The sequence below is a fragment of the Theropithecus gelada genome, chromosome X, assembly GCF_003255815.1.
Source record: "Theropithecus gelada isolate Dixy chromosome X, Tgel_1.0, whole genome shotgun sequence".
NCBI classification, from domain to species: domain Eukaryota; kingdom Metazoa; phylum Chordata; class Mammalia; order Primates; family Cercopithecidae; genus Theropithecus; species Theropithecus gelada.
In genome coordinates this window covers 125,737,308-125,754,780 of record NC_037689.1, presented here as the reverse complement: position 1 = coordinate 125,754,780, position 17,473 = coordinate 125,737,308, and the positions used below count along the sequence as shown (strand labels likewise).

Here is a 17,473-nt window from a genome sequence, read left to right as displayed (position 1 = left end):
ACAACAAAACACTGCCATCATTCTTCACAGAACTACAAAAAACAATCCTAAAATTCGTAAGGAACCAAAAAAAGAGCCCACATACCCAGAGGAAAAGGAACAAATATGGAGGCATCACATTACCTGACTTCAAACTATACCATGAGGCCATAGTCACCCAAACAGCATGGTACTGGTGTAAAAACAGGAACATAGACCAATGGAACAGAATAGAGAACCCAGAATTAAAGCCAAATAAGTACAGCCAACTGATCTTTGACAAAGTAAACAAAAATATAAAGTGGGGAAAGGACAACCTATTCAACAAATGGTGCTGGGATAATTGGCAAGCCACATGTTGAAGAATGAAACTCATTTCTCACCTTATACTAAAATCAACTCAAGATGGATCAAAGACTTAAATCTAAGACCCAAAATGATAAAAATTCTGGAAGATAACATTGGAACGACCTTTCCAGACATTGGCTTAAGCAAAGACTTCACAACCAAGAACCCAAAAGCAAATGCAACAAAACCAAAAATAAATAATGGAACTTAATTAAACTAAAAAGCTTCTGTACAGAAAAAGAAACAATCAGTAGAGTAAACAGACAACCCACAGAGTGGGAGAAAATCTTCACAATGTTTACATCTGGCAAAGGACTAATTAATATCCAGAATCTGCAAGGAACTCAAATCAGCAAGAACAGAACAAACAATCCTGTCAATAAGTGGGCTAAGCAGTCATCCCATTACTGGGTATGTGCCCAAAGGATTATGAATCATCCTGCTATAAAGACACATGCACATGTATGTTTATTGTGACACTATTCACAATAGCAAAGACTTAGAACCAACCCAAATGTCCATCAGTGATAGACTGGATTAAGAAAATGTGGCACATATACACCATGGAATACTATGCAGCCATAAAAAAGGATGAGTTTGTGTCCTTTGTAGGGACATGGATGCAGCTGGAAACCATCATTCTTAGCAAACTATCACAAGAACAGAAAACCAAACACCGCATGTTCTCACTCATAGGTGGGAATTGAACAATGAGAACACTTGAACACAGGAAGGGGAACGTCACACACGGGCACCTGTCATGGAGTGGGGGAGCAGGGGAGGGATATAATTAGGAGATATACCTAATGTAAATGACGAGTTAATGGGTGCAGCACACCAACATGGCACATGTATACATATGTAACAAACCTGCACATTATGCACATGTACCCTAGAACTTAAAGTATAATAATAAAAAAAGTGGGTTAAGGACATGAATAGACAATTATTTTTAAAAAGTTATGGCCAGCAAACATATTAAAAAATGCTCAACATCACTAATAATCAGATAAATGCAAATCAAAACCACAATGTAATACCACCTTACTCCTGCAAGAATTGCCATAGTCCAAAAATCAAAAAATAAGAGATGTTCGTGTGGATTTAGTGAAAAGGAAAAAATAAACAAAATAATGGGATTAGCAGCAACCTGGATGGAATTGGAGACCATTAGTCTAAGTGAAGTAACTCAGGAATGGAAATCCAAACATTGTATATTCTCACTCATCAGTGAGAGCTAAGCTATGAGGATGCAAAGGCAGAAGAATGATACAATGGACTTTGGGGACTTGGGGGAAAGGGTTGAGGGTGGTGAAGGATAAAAGACTACACGTTGGGTACAGTGTATACTGCTCTGGTGATGGGTGTATTAAAATCCCCGAAATCACCACTAAAGAATGTACTCATGTAACCAAACATCACCTGTTCCCCAAAACCTATTGAAATAAAAAAAAGATAAGCTAGCATTGAGAAATAAATCAAGATAGCCCACTACATTTCCTATGTAATGAAAACTGTGTTATTCCCAGTTTTCCAGGGAGTACTATTGCTTCCGGACCAGGTTTGTGTATTTATCCAAAATAAATCAGATGCTCGTGCTAAACTTAAAAAATATATATATATATCCAGGGGCCAAAGGGAGATCTTTGCAGAACAGAGACAATGACTTTCATTGGCTGACACAGAGAAGCCCAGAAACCTTGACCATGAATGTTTCTTGGAGCCCCAGAAGCCCCAGTGATTCCTCCACAGAATCTAAGAGCGATCGTGCAGGAGAGAGCAGCTCCACCAAGATGCAGTCAAATGCCCCAAAATGTCGGAAAGTGGAACTGGGTCCTCAGACAGGTGCAGAACCAGCCCCAGTGCAGCCAGGTCCCCACCACCCTGCATAGCTGCCCCTGGAACTTCCCCAGGATCCACAGCTTCCCCAGAGGGAGGTGATTGTTGTGGTCTTAGAACCAGGAATGGTCCTGCAACTGCCCGTGGGAGAGGAGGTTCTGGTTCTGCACTCACAGAGAGCCCTGCAGCTCAGCCCCTCCATGTGCTTCTTCTGATGGTCCCTGAACAGGTCTGATATCCTTGAAGGATCTCTTGTTCCCTGTTCATGCCTGCTGGCTCATGCTGATAAGCACAGAAACCACCTGAGAGATCAACGTTGAAGATGGATCTGTGAGAACCCAGAGAGCAGAGAATGTGTGTGTGGCACCTGCAGTAGCAAAGGGTGAGGCTCCACAAGGCTCCTCACACCTGTTGGGACCCCCAGCAAACCCCATGCCTGGAATCAGCCCTTCTTCCCTGTACATCCTGAACTTCAAACCTTGCTACAGAGAGGCAATGCCCCAGGACTCCTCTCAGATGCCCAAGCCTGGTCTCTGGAGAAAGGCTCTGCCTGAAGAACTCCAATTGGATCTCCATGTTGTGAAGCCACTGCCCAGCTCTTCCCTAAGACCTCTTCCTCCCTTGCGCTGCCCAGGGCCCAGAATTTGCCCAAGGTTCAACACAGGCTAATGTGCACGACCCAAAGACATCTTTTCCAAGGCTTATGGGCCAAGAGCCCTCAGGCCCCAGACAAGAATCAGAAATGCACTATTAAGAATCAAGCACGCCTGCTTTCTCATGATGTCTCCCTGCACAGACATCTCTGTACATTGACAGAGGGAGCCACTGCACATACTGGATAAGTGGAGAAATGTGGTGTCCTCTCACCTGAACCACTCACCTTTACTTTGCTCTGCTTCAGCTGCTAAAAAAAAAAAAAAAAAAAAGAGCAAGCTAAAGTTTGGGAAAGAAAATATTTTCAAATCTCACACACATGCAAGGACTCCTACCCAGGATATAGAAAGAGTTGTCAAAACTCCAATGGGGAAAAAAACGATTCTGTTTAAAAACCAGCAAAAGACTTGAACAGACGCTTCCTCAAAAGGGATGTAAGGAATCACTTCAAAAGGTGTTCAACATCTCTCCCCTGGGGGAAAGGCACATCAAATACACCTTGAAATACAACCAGGAAGCTATTAGAGAGGCTACCGTGACAATGACTGACCATGCTTGGGCTGCAGAAAATGTGGAGCAGCGGAACACTCCGACAGTGCTGATTGGAATCAAAATGGTACAACCCACCAGGAGAATAGTTGATTGTTCCATATTCAATGCAATGGGCACTCATCACTGAAGTCAGCCATCCCACACTGAAACAGTTGTTCTAGAGAAATTAGAATTCATGTTGACAAGGCTGAGGACAATGGTTTTAGCAGCTGTCTTCACTATATCCAAAATGTGGAAGGGGATTTGTCATTTCTTCAATAGTAAATAGAAACACAAACTGTGACCCATTCCTACAATTAGATGCAATTCAACAATAGATGAGATTTTTGTTTCAAATTCAGTTCTGAAGTGTGATATTTGATTCACTTGTTGAAATAATTGATGGCATGTTTAGAAAATTAGTGGGGGTTAAAATTATCTTGGAACTGTAACTCTTGGAAATCTACATGGGTGACAAGAATATCTGACCAAAATTAACTTTCCAATGGAGATGGGGTTCAGATATGTCTTTATCACTGTGGTTCGAATTATATTTGTAACAATCATGGCTAGATTTCTTGGGTTAATGAAAATGTTAGAAATATTTTTAAAAAGATAGAAATGAGAGATAAGGCATCATGCTTGGAAGTGGTGTGATGAAAAAATTTTATGCTACTTTATTATTTGTTCCTAATAATTATAGTTATCATGTAATAAATGATTTTATGAGCCAAGAACTATTCTATACCTGTATTTTCTCACTTACTTTTTTAGGTAGCCAAAATTATGTGCATTTTTAAAGAGAAAAAATTGATCCTCAGATAATTTAAATTGCTGGCTTGCTTAAGTTTACATACCAAGGCGGTGGTAAATCTGGATTGAATCTTTATTATATCTAACCCCAGAGCTTATGACTGGAATTGTGTACTAGAGTTGTAGAAGGCAATATTTGTAAATGTTCTCCTGGTTATACTAGCCAAGGAATTCCGGAAAGAAGGGGTGATGTGAAAGTTACAAAAAACGAAGGATCCCAGACTTCTAGTTATTAATCTGCTGTGTAAAAAGCTTGAAAGCAGTCACTCTCTTCCACAGAAGAAGAAAGCTGAATATACATAAATCAATAAATATTCTTACATCCATTAGAGAAGTGAGATGAAAGGGCAAACTGCTCCCCTAAATACTGAAGACAGACAGGTGAATACAGAGAACTGTAACTTATTAGAGTAAAAACTCATGAACAGAAATCTTCATGAGAATGAGTACTGGGGTAAAGAAACCTAAACCGTACTTCATAAATTGCTGAAAGCTCAGTGGGGTGGTTTGAGAGTTAAAAACACTACCTCTCTCCCACACACTTTTTTAAAAAAATTTTATTTATTTTTATAAATTTTTATTTATTATTTCTAAAAAATTTCAATAGCTTTGGGGGTGCTGTATTTTTTTGTTACATGGATGAATTATATAGTGGTAAATTTGGAAATTTTAATGCACCCATCACCTGAGTAGTGTACATTGTACCTAATGTGTAATTTTTATCTCTGGCCTCTCTCCCACCCTCCCACTTGTGAGTCTCCAAAGTCCATTATATCACTCTGTATGTTTTTGTATACTCCTAGTTTAGCTCCCACTTGTAAGTAAGATCATATGGTTTTTGCTTTTCCACTCTTCTGTTACTTCACTTAGAATAATGGCCTCTAGCTACATCCAAATTGCTACCAAAAAAACCCCCACTATTTTGTTCCTTTTAATGGCTGAGTAGTATTCCATGGTGTACATATACACCACATTTTTTTTTTTTTATCCACTCATTAGTCCATAGGCACTTAGGTTGGTCCATATCTTTGCAATTGTGAATTGTGCTGCTATAAACATACAGGTGCAAGTGTCTTTTTCTGTTTTTTAATTTTTAATTTTTATTTTTATTTAACGTATTTTTTAAAAAATGTTACTTTAGTCCCAGGATACATGTGCAGAACATGCAGGTTTGTTACATAGGTATATGGGTGCCATGGTGGTTTGCTGCACCTATTAACCCATCATCTAGGTTTTAAGCCCCACATGCATTAGCTATTTGTCCTGATGCACTCCCTTCCCTCACCCCCGCAACCCAACAGGCTCTGGTGTGTGATGTTTCCCTACGACGTGTCCATGTGTTCTCATTGTTCAACTCCTACTTCTGAGTGAGAACATGCAGTGTTTGGTTTTCTATTCCTGCATTAGGTTGCTGAGGATGACAGCTTCCAGCTTCATCCATTCCCTACAAAGGACATGATTTCATTCGTTTCTATGACTGCATATTATTTCATGGTGTGTATGTACCACATTTTCTTTATCCAGTCAATCATTGATGGGCATTTGAGTTGGTTCTATGTGTTTGCTGTTATAAATAGTGCTGTAATAAACATACGTGTGCTTGTGTTTTTATAGCAGAATAATTTATATTCCCTTGGGTATATACCCAGTAATGGAATTGCTGGGTCAAATGGTATTTCTGGTTTTAGATCCATAAGGAATCCCCACACTGTCTTTCACAATGGTTGAACTAATATACATTTCCACAGTGTAAAAGCGTTCCTATTTCTCCACAGCCTCTCCAGCATCTATTGTTTCTTGACTTTTTAATAATCGCCATTCTGGCAGGCATGAGACAGTATCTCCTTGTGGTTTTAATTTGCATTTCTCTAATACTAAGTGGTAGTGAGCTCTTTTTCATATGTTTCTTGGCCACATATATATCTTCTTTTGAGAAGTGTCTGTTCATATCCTTTGCCCACTTTTTGATGGGGTTGTTTTGTTCTTATAAATTTCTTTAAGTTCCTTGTGAATTCTGAATATTAGACTTTTGTCAGATGGGTAGATTGCAATATTTTCTCTCATTCTGTAGGTTGCCTGTTCACTCTGATGATAGTTTCTTTTCCTGTGCAGAAGCTCTTTGGTTTAATTAGATCCCCTTTGTCAATTTTAGCTTTTGTTGCAGTTGCTTTTGGCATTCTTGTCATTAAATCTTTGCCCATACCTATGTCCTGAATGGTATAGCCTAGGTTTTCTTTCTTCTTAACTTTTTGCAGTTTTGGGTTTTACATTTAAGTCTTTAATCCATCTGGAGTTAATAATAAGGTGTAAGGAAGGTGTCCAGTTTCAGTTTTCTGCATATGGCTAGCCAGTTTTCCCAACACCATTTATTAAATAGCGAATTATTTCCCCACTACTTGTTTTTGTAAACTTTGTCAAAGATCGGATGGTTGTAGATGTCTGGTGTTATTTCTGAGGTCTCTGTTCTGTTCCATTGGTCTGTATATCTGTTTTGGTACAAGTACCATGCTGTTTTGGTTACTGTAACCTCGTAGTATAGTTTGAAGTCAGGAAACGTGATGCCTCCAGCTTTGTTCTTTGTGCTTAGGATTGTCTTGGCTATACAGGCTGTTTTTGTTTTTTTTTTTTTGGTTCCATATCAAATTTAAAGTAGTTTTTTCTAATTCTGTGAAGAATGTCAGTGGTAGTTTGATGGGAATAGCATTGAATCTATAAATTACTTTGGGTAGTATGGCCATTTTCACAATATTAATTCTTCCTATTCAAAAGGATGGAATGTTTTTCCATTTGGTTGTGTCCTCTTTTATTTCACTGAGCAGTGGTTTGTAGTTCTCCTTGAAGAGATCCTTCACATCCCTTGTTTACTGTATTCCTGGGTATTTTATTATCTTTGTAGCAATTGTGAATGGGAGTTGATTTATAATTTGGCTCTCTGCTTGTCTCTTGGTGTGTAGGAATGCTTGTGATTTTTCATGTTGATTTTGTATCCTGAGACTTTACTAAAGTTGCTTATCAGTTTATGGAATTTTGGGGCCGAGATGATGGGAATGGGGTTTTCTAAACATGGAATCATGACATCTGCAAAGAGAGACAATTTGACTTTGTCTCTTTCTATTTGAATACCCTTTATTTCTTTCTCTTGCCTGATTGCCCTGGCCAGAACTTCCAATACTATGTTGAATAGGAGTGGTGAGAGAGGGGATACTTGTGACAGTTTTCAAAGGAAATGCTTCCAGCTTTTGCACATTCAGGATGATATTGGCTGTGGGTTTGCATAAATAGTTCTTATTATTTTGAGATTTTTCATCAATGCCTAGTTTATTGAGAGTTGTTAACATGAAGGGATGTTGAATTTTATTGAAGGCCTTTTTTTTTATCTATTGAGATCATCATGTGGTTTTTAATCTTTGGTTCTGTTTATGTGATAGATCATGTTTAATGACTTGTGTATGTTGAACCAGCCTTGCATCCCAAGAATGAACCTGACTTGATCATGATGGATAAGCTTTTATGTGCTGCTGAGTATGGTTTGCCAGTATTTTATTGAGGATTTTTGCATCAGTGTTCATCAGGGATATTGGCCTGAAGTTTTCTTTTTTTATTGTGTCTCCATCAGGTTTTGGTATCAGGATAATACCGGCCTCATAAAATGAGTTAAGGAAGAGTCGCTCCTTTTCGGCTGGTTGGAATAGTTTCAGAAAGAATGGTACCAACTCCTCTTTGTACCTCTGGTAGAATTTGGCTGTGAATCCGTCTAGTCCTGGGCTTTTTTTTTTTTTTTTTTTTTTTTTTTAATTGGTAGGTAGAAATTGATTAATTTTTTCCTCAATTTCAGAACTTGTTATTGGTCTATTCAGGGATTTGACTTCTTCCTGGTTTAGTCTTGGGAGGCTGTATGTGTCCAGGAATTTATCTATTTTTTCTTGATTTTCTTGTTTATTTGTGTAGAGGTGTTTTTGGTCCTCTCTGATGGTAGTTTGTATTTCTGTGGGGTCAATGGTGATATCCCCTTTATCATTTTTTATTGTGTTTGTTTGATTCTTCTCTCTTTTCTTCTTTTTCATTCCAGCTTGTGGTCTATTTTGTTAATTTAAAAAAAATTTTCCTGGATTCCTTGAATTTTGAAGGATTTTTTTGGTCTCTATCTCCTTTAGTCCTGCTCTGATCTTAGTTATTTCTTGTCTTCTCCAAGATTTTGGATATATTTGCTCTTGCCTCTGTTTTTTTCCTTTTTTTTTTTTTTTTTTTTCTGTGACACTAGGGTGTTGATTTGAGATCTTTCTAGCTTTCTGATGTGGTCATTTAGTACTGTAAATTTCCCTCTTAACACTGTCTTAGCTGTGTTCCAGGGATTCTGGTACATGGTCTCTTTGTTCTCATTGGTTCCAAAGAACTACTTGATTTCTGCTTTAATTTCATTATTTACCCAGGAGTCATTCAGGAACAGGTTGTTCAATTTCCATGTAGTTGTGTGGTTTTGAGTGAGTTTCTTAATTCTGAGTTCTAATTGTGCTGTGGTCTGAGAGACTATTGGTTATGAGCTCAGTTCTTCTGCATTTGCTAAGTGGTGTTTTACTTCCAATTATGCGGCTGATTTTAGAATAAGTGCCATGTGGCACTGAGAATAATGTATATTCTGTTCTTTTGTGGTGGAGAGTTCTGTGGACATCTGTTAGGTCCACTTGATCCAGAGTGGAGTTCAAGTCCTGAATATCCCTGTTAATTTTCTGTCTCATTGATCTGTCTAATATTGACAGTGGGGTGTTAAAGTCTCTCATTATTATTTTGTGGGAGTCTAAGTCTCTCTGTAGGTCTCTAAGAACTTGTTTTATGAATCTGGGTGCTCCTATATTGTCAGCATATATATTTAGGATAGTTAGCTTTTCTTGCTGAATTGATCCTTTTACCATTATGTAATGCCCTTCTTTGTCTTTTTCAATTTGTGTTGGTTTAGAGTCTGTTTTGGCAGAGACTAGAATTGCAACCCCTGCTTTTTTTTTCTTTCCATTTGCTTAGTAAATTTTTTTCATCCTTTTATTTTGAACCTATGTGTGTCTTTGCCTGTGAGATGGTTCTACTGAATACAGTACACTGATGAGTCTTGATTCTTTATCTAATTTTCCAGTCTGTGTCTTTTAATTGGATCATTTAGGCCTTTTACATTTAAGGTTAATATTGTTATGTTTGAATTCGATCCTATCATCATGATCCTAGTTGTTATTTTGCATTTTAGTTGGCACAGTTTCTCATCGTGTCATTGGTCTTTATATTTTGGTTTGTTTTTGCTATGACTGATACCAGTTTTTCCTTTTCATATTTAGTGCTTCCTTCAGAAGCTCTTGCAAAGCAGGCCTGGTGGTGATGAAATCCCTCATCATTTGCTTGTCTGAAAAGGATTTTACATCTCCTTTGTTTAGGAAGCTTAGTTTGGCTGGATATGAAATTCTGGGTTAAAAATTATTTTGTTTAATAATGCAAAATATTGACCCCTACTCTTTTCTTGCTTGTAGGGTTTCTGCTGGGAGATCTGCTGTTAGTCTGATGGGCTTCCCTTTCCCAGAAAGACCTGGTCTTTCTCTCTGGTTGCCCTTAACATTTTTTCTTTCATTTCAACCTTGAAGAATCTGATGATTATGTGTCTTCGGGTTGATCTTCTTGTGGACTATTTTAGTGGGGTTCTCTGGATTTCCTGAATTTGAATCTTGGCCTGTCTTGCCCAGCTGGGGAAATTCTCCTGGATAATGTCCTGAAGTGTGTTTTGCAATTTGGTTCCATTCTCCCCATCTCTTTCAGGTACTCCAATCAATCATAGGTTCAGACTTTTTACATAGCTCCATATTTCTCAGAGGTTTTGTTCGTTCCTTTTTTCCTTTTTTCTCCAATCTTGTCTGCCTGCCTTATTTCAGGAAGATGGTCTTCAAACTCTGATATTCTTTCCTTCACTTCATTGATTCAACTATTGATACTTGTGTATGTTTCACGAAGTTCTCATGCTGTGTTTTTCAACTCCATCAGATCATTTATGTTCCTCTCTAGACAGGTTATTCTAGTTAGCAGCTCTTGTAACCTTTCATCAAGGTTCTTAGCTTTTTGAATTGGATTAGAACATACTCCTTTAGCTCAGCAGAGTTTGTTATTACCCACCTTCTGAATCCTACTTCCGTCAATTTATCCATCTCATCTTCCATCCAGTTACGTCCCCTTGCTGGAGAGGTATTGTGATCATTTGGAGGAGAAGAGGCACTCTGGTCTTTTGCGTTTTCAGCATTTTTTCATAGATTCTTTATCATCTTCTTGAATTTGTCTAGTTTTGATTTTTGAGCTTGCTGACTCTTGGATGAGGTTTTATTGGGGACAAAGTGCCTGGAGATGTCACTTGAGGAGGCTGGAGAACAACGAAGATGGATGTCTTCTTCTTCTTCCTCTGGGATCTCTGACTTTGAGGGGCACTACCCTGATGCCAGTAGGTATGCTCTTGTATAGGGTGTCTCACAACCCCCTTGTTTGAAGATCTCACCCATTTTGGTCGCACAGGGAGCAGGGCTCATTTAATGAAGCACTTTGGCTGTCCCTTAGTGGAGCGGTTGTGCTGCACTGGGAGGAAACCCACTCATCAGGTCTGCCTGGATTCCTCAGAACTATCAGGAGGAAAGACGAAGTCTGCTGCTCCATGGTGATTACGGCCACCTCTCCCACTAGAGGCTCAGGCCCAGGGAGATCAGAGTTTTCTGCTCCTGAGCCCCTGACTAGACTTGTTCAGGTTCCTACATTGAGGCCTCACCCAGTGAGGAGGGATGGGTCAGAGTCAGGCCTGAAGAGGCACTCTGGCCACAGTCTGCCACAGCCAGTGTGTTGGACTGTCGGGGATACTTCTTGGGACCAAGCTGTCCAGCCTCCCTGGCTCCAGCAGGGGAAAAGCACAGCCTGGAGCTATAGAGATGGCTGCTGCCTTCCCCTGCCTTTCCCCTCCCATTCCTCCCCCTACCCCCAGTTTATTCCCTTAGACGGCTAGCAGTCCTATTGTTGGCTGCCACCCCTTCCCCCAGGAGCTCAGATGGCTTAGACAGCAGGTAGCCACAGCTGTGGTGATGGTTGCCCCTCCCCCCAGGAACATGGCAGGCTTAAGTAGATTCTAGCTAAGTGGCTGTTGAGAATCTAGGTGGCTCTCTGATTGGGACCCTAGGCCCTGATGGCGTGGGCTCATGAGTGGAATCTTCTCACCTACGGGTTGCACAGTTCCATAGAAAAAGCATGTTTTTTCAGGCTGGGTAGCAGGGTCACTCACTGCCTCCCTTGGCCGGGGGATAGGGACTCTCCTGCACCATTTGGCTCCCAGGTAGGCCACACCACACTGCTCTTCCTTCCTTTCCATGGGTCACGCCAGGCACCTAGTCAGTCCTGACAACAGAACCTGATACCTTGGTTGCCAGTGCTGCATTCACATGCTGTTTTAGTTCTTTTCGATGTGAGCCTCCGATCGCCACTGTTTATAGTCAGCCATCTCTGCCCTGTCCCGCTCCCACACACTTTTATAAGTTTTACTTTTAGGAGCCCTAAAAGATTCTCACAGTTAAAGACCAAAGAAAAAAGAAAAAAAGAAAAATACAAAAAGAAAAATCCTCATACTTCTCTCAAGGGAGGAGTAAAGTAGCATTTATGAGATACATTCAGAACATTCTGCTCTTCTTAACAAGGCCTGACCTCGAAAGAACGTATTTCACCAGAACCTAACTAACTGGGTTGTTGCCAGAGCTTAAATTGCCTCAGGGAGGAGATAAAACCAGCTCTTGCCCACTCTAGCCTCTCATATAGGAGAAGGAAAATACTCTAGGTTAGCTGCTTCAGTGAAGAAAGAGGGGCTGAAAAGCACTTGTGAAGATAACAGCCCACTAAAAGACCGAGACCTAACGATATAACTTTAGAATGTGCCCCCTCTGGCTGGGCGCAGTGTCTCACGCCTGTAATCCCAGCACTTTGGGAGGCCAAGGCGGGCGGATCAGGAGGTCAGGAGATCCAGACCATCCTGGCTAACACGGTGAAACCCCGTCTCTACTAAAAATACAAAAAAATTAGCCTGGCGTGGTGGCGGGCGCCTGTAGTCCCAGCTACTCGGGAGGCTGAGGCAGGAGAATGGCACCAACCTGGGAGGCGGAGCTTGCACTGAGCCGAGATCGCACCACTGCACTCCAGCATGGGCAACAGAGTGAGACTCCGTCTCAAAAAAAAAAAGGAAAGAAAAAAAGAAAAGAATGTGTCCCCTCCTCCTACACCTTACCAACCTTACCACAGTATCAGAACGGCTCCTAAATAATCATCCAGGGACACAACTAAATAGAATGGTAGATATAGGACCTTACTTGGAAGAAAAATCTCTAGGGAGTCCCAAAGACAGCAGGAGAGACAAAGCAAGGGCACCAGAGGAAATTTTTGCCTCTGACACCAACAGATATAACAAACAGTAAACATAGTTATAACCCTTATCCAGATAAACATAATATCTCTCACTAAAGTTCTATTTACCTAAATTTCTTTTCACCGAATATCATATATGACTCTTAACAAAAAATAAGGTATAATTTTTTTTTAAGTCTGAAAAGAGAGAAAGCAAGAGAACCAGACTCAAATACGGCAAAGAAGTTGGAATTATCAGACAAAAATTTAAAACAAGCATGATTCATATTCTAACGATCCTAATGGAAAAAGTGGACTATATGCAAAAGCAGATGGGTAATGGAAGCAGATATATGAAATCTCAAAGAAAGAATCAGAAAGAAATGCTACAAATAGAAAAAAAAAACAAACCCCAGAATATTATGAGAAATGAAGAATGGTCTCATCAGAAGGCTAAATAAACATGGCCAAGAAAATAATCAAGGAGCTTAAAGAAACTTCTGAAACTGAAATGCAAAGAGAAAAAAAGAGTGAAGAGACAGAATGGTTTATTCAAGAACAGACGGACTATTACAAAATAAGTAAATACACATAGTGGGAATACCAGAAGAAGAAGAGGGAAAGACAAAGAACAAATGTTTGAAACAATAGTGACTGAGAACTTTCCCAAATTAACAACAGACTTCAAACAACAGATCAGAACACTAGGCAGGAAAAATATGAAAAACAAACAAAATCATACCTAGGCATATTATATTCAAACTGTAAAAAATCAAAGACAGAAACAAAATCTTAAAAGAAGTCAGGGTGGGGGAAGCATTTTTCCTATAGAGGAATACCTAGATCAGACTTCTTTTCAGAAATCACGCAAGCAAGAAGAGAGTAGAGTTAAATATTTAGTGTTGAAAGAAAAAAAAAATACATCATTAGAATTTCATATCCAGTAAAATTATCATTCAAAAGTGAAGAAAAATCATTTTCTCTGGAAACCAAAAATGTAGGGGATTTGTTGCTGGTAGACCTGTTTCACAAGAAATATTAAAAGAAATTCTTCAGAAAAAGGGAAAATGATATAGGCCACAAACATGGATCTACATAAAGAAAGGAATAGCAATAGAGAAGATATAAATTGAGGTAAAATAAAATCTTTTGCATTTTCTATTCTTGACTTATCCAACAGAAAACAGTTTGTTCCAAATAATAACAGTGACACTATAGTCTATATTTGTGACTTATGTGTAGGTATAATGAATGACAACAATGTATAACGGTTAAGAGAGGGAAATTTGGAATACTATGGTAAGATTATTTTCTGCCTATATAAATTTATAAGGTATAAGTGCAATTTTGTTACATGCATAGATTGTGTAGTGGTCAACGCACAGCTTTAAGGGTGTACATCACACGAATAACATGCATTTTACCCATTAAGCAATTTCTCATCTTGCACTCGTCCTCCCACTCCTTCATCCTTCAGAGTCCCCATTGTCTGTCATTATACTCTCCGTATCTATTTGTGTGAATATTTTAGCTCCCATTTATAAGTGAGAACATACAATATTTTTCTATCTGTGTGTAACTTGTTTCACTTATAATAATGGCCTCCAGTCCCATGCATGTTACTGCAAAAGACATAATTTCATTATTTTTTTATGGTTGAATAGTATTCCACTTTGTATATAAACCACATTTTCTTTATCCAATTATCTATTGATGGACACTCAAGCTGATCCCATATATTTGCTATTGTGAACACTGTTGTAATAAACATATGAGAACAGGTATCTGTTTAATATATTGATTTATTTTCCTTGAGGTAGGTATCAAATAATGAGATTGCTGAATTGAATGACATTTCTAATTTTAGTTCATTGACAATTCTCTATACTGTTTCCCATCAAGGTTGTACTAATTTACATTCCCTCCAACAGTGCAAAATAGTTCCCTCTCGACATTACATAGGTAAACTTGCGTCATGGGAGTTTGTTGTACAGATTATTTCATCACCCAGGTATTAAGCCTAGTACCCATTAGTTATTTTTTTTTATACTCTCCCACCTCCCACCCCCATACTCTGATAGGCCCCAGTGTGTTTTCTGCCCCTCTTTGTATCCATGCATCGTCATCATTTAGCTCCCACTTATGGGTGAGAACATGCAGTATTTGGTTTTCTGTTCCTCTGTTAGTTTGCTAAGGATAATAGATTCTTTGCTATTATAAATAGTGCTTCAATAGACATATACATGCATGCATATTTATAATAAAATGATTTATATTCCTTTGGGTATATCCCCAGTAATTGTATTTCTGAGTCAAACGATAGTTCTGTTTGTAGCTCTTTGAGGAATCACCACACTGCTTTCTACAATAATTGAGCTAATTTACACTCCCACCAACAGTGTATAGGCATTTTCTTTTCTCCAGAACCTTGCCAGCCTCTCTTATTTTTTTATTTTTTGATAATAAGCCATTCTGACTGGTGTGAGATGGTATCTCATTGTGGATTTGATTTGTCTTTGCATTTCTCTAATGATCAGTGATATTGAGGTCTTGATTTTTTTTCATAGGCTTCTTGATCACATGTATGTCTTCTTTTGACAAGTGCCTGTTTATGTTTTTTGCCCAGTTTTTAATGGGGTTGTTTGCTTATTGCTAGTAAATTTGCTTAAGTTTCTTATAGATACTGGATATCAGACCTTTGTCAGATGCATAGTTTGCAAATATTTTCTCCCATTTTGCAGGTTGTCTGTTACTCTATTGATAGTTTCTTTTGTCATGAAGAAGCTCTTTAGTTTAATTAGATACCATTTATCAATTTTTGCTTTTGTTGCCACTGCCCTTGGTGTCTTTGTCATGAAATCTTTGCCTGGTCCTATATCGAGAATGGTACTGCCTAGATTGTCTTCCAGGGTTTTGTGGTTTTGGGTGTTATATTTAAGTCTTTAATCCATGTTGAGTTGATTTTTGTATATTGAGTAAGCAAGGGGTCCAGTTTTAATCTTCTGCATATGGCTAGCCAGTTATTTCAGCACAATTTATTGAATTGAGAGTTCTTTCCTATTGCTTGTTTTTGTCAACTTAGTTGAAAGTCAGATGGTTGTAGGTGCAAGGCGTTATTTCTAGGCTCTCTATTATTCTAGTTCAGTCTATGTGTCTGTTTTTGTACCAGTACCATGCTGTTTTGGTTATTATAGCCCTGTAGCATACTTTGAAGTTGGGTAATGTAATGCCTCCTGCTTTGTTCCTTTTGCTTAGAATTGCCTTGACTATTCGAGCTCTTTTTTTGTTTAATATGAATTTTAAAATAGTTTTTATCTAGTTCTATGGAGAATTTCATTGGTAGTTTGATAGGAATAGCATTGAATCTGTAAATTGCTTTTGCCAGTATGGCCAATTTAATGGTACTTATTCTTCCTATGCATGAGCATAGAATGATTTTAATTTGTTGTATCATCTCTGATTTCCTTGAGAAGTGTTTTGTAATTCTCATTGTAGACATCTTTCATCTTCCTGGTTAGCTGAATTCCTAGATATTTCATTCTTTTTATAGAGATGGTAAATGGGATTGGGTTTCTGATCTGACTCTTGGTTGACATTGTTGATGTATAAAAGTGCTAGTGATTTTTACACGTTGATTTTGTATTCTGAAACTTTGTTGATGTTGTTTATCAGCTTTAGGAGTGTCTGGGCCAAGACTGTGGGGTTTTCTATATATAGAATCATGTCATCTGCCAACAGGGATAGTTTGATTTCCTCTCTTCCTGTTTGGATGCCTTTCATTTCTTTCTCTTGCCTAATTGCCCTTTACAGGAATTCTCATACTATGTTGGATAGGAGTGGTGAGAGAGAGCATCTTTGTCTTATGCCAGTTTTCAAGAGGAATGCGTACTGATTTTGCCCATTTTATATGATGTTGGCTGTGGATTTGTCATAGATGGCTCTTATTATTTTGAGGTATTTTCCTTCAATACCTAGTTCATTGAGAGTTTTTAACATAAAGGGATACTAAAGTTTTTATTGAAAGCCTTTTCTGCATCTTATTGAAATAATCATGTGTTTTTTGCCTTTAGTTTGTATATCTGATGAATCACATTTATTGATTTGCATATGTTGAACCAACCTTGTATCCAGGGATAAAGCCTACTTGATCGTGGTGGATTAGCTTTTTGATGTGCTGCTGAACTTGGTTTGCTAGTATTTTGTTGAGGATTTTTACATCAATGTTCCTCAAGGATATTGGCCTAAAGTTTTCTTTTGTTGTGTCTCTGCCAGGATTTGGTATCAGGATGATTCTGGCCTCAGAATAAGTTGGGGAGAAGTCCCTTCTCCTGAATTTTTTGGAATAGTTTCAGTCGGAATGGTACCAGCTCTTCTTTGTATGCTGGTAGAATCTGGCTGTAAATCCATCTGGTCCTCAGCTTTCTTTGGTTGGTAGGCCATTTATTTCTAATTCAGTTTCAGAGCTTATTATTGGTGTGTTCAGGGATTGAATTTCTTCCTGGTTCAATCTTCGGAGGGTGTGGGTCCAGGAATGTGTTCTTTTTTGCTAGAGTTTCTAGTTTATGTGCATAGAGGTATACATACTAGTCTTTGATGGTTATTTGCATTTCTGTGGGATCAGTGGTAATATCCCTTTTGTCATTTTCAAATGCCTTCACTTGAATCTTTTTTCTCATTAGTCTAACTAGTGGTCTATTGATTTAATTAATTTTTTTCAAAAAATCGCCTCCTGAATTTGTCGATCTTTTGTATGAGTTTTCATGTCTCTATCCTCTTCAGTTCAGCTCAGATTTTGGTTATTTATTGTCTTCTGCTAGTTTTAGTATTGGTTTTATCTTGTTTCTCTAGCTCTTTTATTTGTGATGCTCCACTGTTAATTTGAGACCTTTCTAACTTCTTAATGTGGACATTTAGTGCT

General features: G+C 38.5%; 1 pseudogene; it reads left to right on the top strand.

The window, feature by feature from the left end:
* The first annotated feature begins 2,140 nt into the window (after positions 1 to 2,140).
* Positions 2,141 to 17,473, top strand: part of LOC112615268 — a 47,709-nt pseudogene continuing 32,376 nt past the window's right edge.